This window comes from Tiliqua scincoides, chromosome 5, assembly GCF_035046505.1.
Source record: "Tiliqua scincoides isolate rTilSci1 chromosome 5, rTilSci1.hap2, whole genome shotgun sequence".
Lineage (NCBI taxonomy): Eukaryota > Metazoa > Chordata > Lepidosauria > Squamata > Scincidae > Tiliqua > Tiliqua scincoides.
In genome coordinates, this window is record NC_089825.1 from 131851490 (window position 1) to 131855904 (window position 4415).

General features: G+C 51.1%; 1 pseudogene; it reads right to left on the reverse strand.

Moving 5' to 3' along the window:
• Positions 1-3128: 3128 nt before the first annotated feature.
• Positions 3129-3243, reverse strand: LOC136654772 (5S ribosomal RNA; annotated as a pseudogene).
• Positions 3244-4415: the final 1172 nt, after the last annotated feature.

The window sequence follows — 4415 nt, forward strand, 5'->3', positions numbered from 1 at the left end:
ATACATGGCTGTGTCTTCTGCTTTCAAGCTGTTCATCTGCAGATAGAGATTGGAGCTGTCCGTAGAGGCTGTAAATCGCCCTTGGATTGCAGGGGCATAACTGTTGCTACTCGCGGTATAGTAGTACGCAAGCAATTCTAAGCCTTTGCCTGGATTCTGCCGGACCCAACTCATCCAGTAGCTGTTAATGTTAAATCCAGTGGCGGCACAGCTCAGTTTATGGGACTCTCCAGGTTTTTTTGTTACCGATTCTGATTGGGTCAGAACCACCTGCTGTGAGAGGGCGCCTGGTGGGGAAGGAAACAGACAGAGTTGAGAGAGAAGAAGCCACAGCTCGCAGTTAGCAAAATGGCCTGAGTGATATTATCCAAACCAGCGTACATGAGGATGAGGCAGCCAGAGCAATGATTAGTGGTAATAAGGAGGGCATAGTGGAAGGGTGGACTAGATCTCACTCTGAGCTGAGCTAGGAAATGTGTGTGAGGTGAGAAGGTGGGAGGGTTTAAGTAGCAAGCCCAAATCTGCATGGCTTTGCATAAGTGGATCAGGGTAAGACAGGGCAGTATTTAAATGGGAGCAAAGAGGAGGACAGACCCCCAGAGAGGTTAAACCAGACCCCCAGGTTTCTGCAAAAGAGTTAAAATTTTCTTGTTACATCCGGCTTGACTCACTGCCTCGAGTCACCTGGAGGCGTGTGCTCTGCAGGGTTATTTCGGTGGGGACACGTTCTCTCCCCGTGCGGGTCTGTGGGTAGGCCTGGCCCATCTGTGAAGCCAACTGAAGGAATCACTTCACGGAAAAGATCAGGGACGGGGGCTCCTCTGTCTACCCACTTGCTTGTACTGCTGCTTCTTCTCCTTCAATCCCCTGAATTAAGAAGGAAGAAGGGGACAAAGAAGGAGAGGAATTGTTGAGGGGAGGGCTGGCCCATCCATGAAATCAACTGAAATGGATGCTTCATGCAGTAGGGTGGGGGTAACCACCTCTGTTGGTCCACTTGCCTCCACAGCTGCTCCTTCTCCTTCCACCCCTCGGATTGGAAAGGAAGAGGGGGCAGAGGGGAGAGGAAATGTGCAAGGGAGGAAAGGGCTGAGGCCAAATATTGGAGAATGGGGTGGGCAGGGGCTGGCACATCATTGGGTGGGGGACCGCATTTGGGAGACTGGCTCAGTCATCAGGAGGTCTTAGGCCGGCCCTGTCTGTGGGCAGCAGCCTGCTCTGTAGGTGTGTATGGAGGTCTGTCTATGTGTGTATTCCTCGCACCACAACCACACAGGCTGAAAGAAGCTGCTCCTGAGAAACTCCTAACTGCTTCCAAATTCTTCAGAGAACAAGCTCTCTTTGAAGGAGCACTAGAGAGGAGTATGTGTGTGTGTGTGTGGGGTATGGATTGGGGTGGCGGCTCTCATCTTGCTTACAGCGCTTTGGAAAAGAAAGATCTTGAAGCAGCACAATGCAGGGTGTAACTGAAAAAAAGAATGACAGTCTTGCCAGTTTAATGCCCACTGCATCACTTCTTGTGGTTTGTGGCACTGGAGCTCCCCCTGTGCTGGTTTTTCTCCAGAGCTTATGCAGGCAGAAGGGTTTTTGACTGAGCTCTAGCGAGATCCCTCTCACTGTGTCTCCCGCACAGTAATACAGGGCTGTGTCTTCTGCATTCAGGCTGTTCATCTGCAGGTAGAAGTTGGAGCTGTCCTTGGAGGCTGTGAACCGTCCACGAATTGCAGGGGAATAATAATTGTTACTAGAAGTATAGTGGCGGACAAGCCATTCCAAGCCTTTCCCAGGCTTCTGCCGGACCCAATTCATCCAGTAGCTGTTGACATTGAAGCCGGTGACCGCACAGGTCAGTTTATGGGCTTCTCCAGGTCTTGTCAGTACGGACTCTGATTGGGTCAGAACCACCTGCTGTGAGAAGACACCTGGTGGTGAAGGAAAGAGGGACATGGTTGAGATAGAAGAAGCAGCAGCCCACAGTTAGCAAATGTGACGAAATTAAACATTTCAAACCCTGCGTACCTGAGAAGGAGACCAGAGCAATGAGAAGTGGAAATAGGGAGGGCATAGTGGAAGGATGACTGGATCTCAGCAGAACAGTGTGAACCATGCTAGGAAATGTGTGTGTGGTGAGACAGTGGGAGGCCCAAAATTAAGTAGCAAGCCCAAATATGCGTTGTTTTGCATAAGTGGGTCAGTGTAAGACAGAACAGTATTAATATAGGAGCAAACAGGAGGACAGACCCTCAGAGAGCCAGGTTTCTGGAAAGGGGCGGGGTTAAAATTTCCCTGTTCCATCTGGCTTGACTCACTGCCTTGAGGCATGCGCTCTGCAGGGTTATTGCTGTGGAGACCTGTTCCTTCTCTTGGTCTGCTGATAGGGCTGGCCCATCCATGAAGTTGACTGAATTGGTTGCTTCATGCAGTAAATTGGGGTGGGGGCCCCCACCTATGTGAGCCCGCTTGCCTCCACTGCTGCTGTACCTCCTTCCACCCCTTGGATTGGAAAGGAAGAGGGGTCAGAGGGGGAGAGGAAATGTGCTAGGGAGGAGAGGGCTGGGGAAGAATATTGGAGAATTGGATGGGCAGGGGCTGGCAGATCATTGGGTAGGGGACAGCACTTGGCAGGCTGGCTCAGCCATCAGGAGGTCTTGGACCAGCCTGATCTGTGGTCAGTAACCAGATCTGTTGGTGTGTACAGAGGTCAGTCTATATGCCTATTTCTCACACTGCAACGACATAGGATAAGAGAATCTACTCCTGAGAAGCTCCCTGGGTTGGAACCTGACTTGGATGACTCGGACATGAGTTGCAAAAATGCATGTTTTTGCCAACTCATTAACTTGTGAGTTTCATGCATGGAAGACTCAAAAAACACTCCACTCAGGGGCCCTCTGACTCGGCACTCGTCCCCACATGTGCAGACTTGAGTCTGCCTGTGTCTGGGTGTGCTTGCTCACTGTTTTCACAGTGTTGAAAGCCTCATAGGGCCAGCATTCCAACTGGGGGAGTAGCAGGGGAGTTCCAGCGAGGGGGCAGGGAAGGGTTAATGTTTCCTTTGGCAGCCAAGTGGGAGGGGAGAGGCACCACTGAATGGTTGGCAACCTTCAGTCTTGAAGGACTATGGTATGAGCCTACAGCACCCGGTATTCCCAGGTGGTCTCCCATCCAAGTACTAACCAGGCCTGACCCTGCTTAGCTTCTGAGATCAGATGAGATCAGGCATGTGCAGGGTCGGCTTTTTACCCATCTCCGTTAGGAAGGAAGGAACCAATGATCATTGGACAAAGGATGGGCATTCTCATATTTTCTGTGGCTGAGGTGGGGCAGGAGGAGTCCAAGGGGGTTCTTGCCTTAGGATTGGCTGCAGAAGCCCAGGGAGAGGTAGGAGGCAGGCAGGGGGGAGGCAGATCATAGCTATCATGCTTTCTGCTGCATGGCTGGTGGGGAGGGGGAAGCCCCACTGAATGACTGGCTATAGCGGGACTACATCTGCATAGAGCTGCCAAGCATCAGGTCATCCTGGTGAGCCTTACAGCCGCTGCACGTGACCCTCCTCCCTCTTGCCACTTCTCTCCCTACTTTCTCGCAGTACACCCCACCCTTCTCACCCTGTTTATAGACAGAATGGGGCTGAGGTGGGGCAGCAGGGAAGTATTAAAGTAGAACTGACACACATACCCCCTGTCAGCAATCCCGTTTTTTCCGCAGTTCATTTTTTAAATGGGGGGGGGGGGAACTTGAGTCTTTTAGAGTCACAAAAGGGTGACTTGGAAAGTGCCCCCGTTATGACTCCTTTTCAAGTCGAGTCGCAGAGGGGTGGTAGCTCTAGAACTGACGCAAGTCAAGCTGTGCTGGACCTTTCCATCCCTAGAAGCTCCAGCCTGCTTCCAAATTCTTAAGAGAACAGGATCCTTTGAAGGAGCAATTGGGGGGGGGCATGTGTGGGGAGATGCTTTGGGGGCTCTGATCTGTATTATAATAACTTAAAAAGGAAGATCCTAATAAAACACACACCAGGATAGAACAGAACAAAGAATGACAGAGTTGGCCATTTACATTCAATGCCTAACTTCTTGAGGTTTGTGGCACTTGAGCTCCCCCTATGCCAATTTCTCTCCAGCGCTCACTGTAAGCAGGCAGAAGGGTTTTTGACTGAGCTCTAGCGAGATCTGTCTCACTGTGTCTCTCTTGCACAGTAATACATGGCTGTGTCTTCTGCTTTCAGGCTGTTCATCTGCAGGTAGAAGTTGGAGCTGTCCTTGGAGGCTGTGAACCGTCCACGAATTGCAGGGGAATAATAATTGCTACCAGAGCTATAGTAGCTAACAAGCCATTCCAAGCCTTTGCCAGGCTTCTGCCGGACCCACTCCATGTAGTAGCTGTTAACATCGAAGCCAGTGACAGCACAGGCTAGT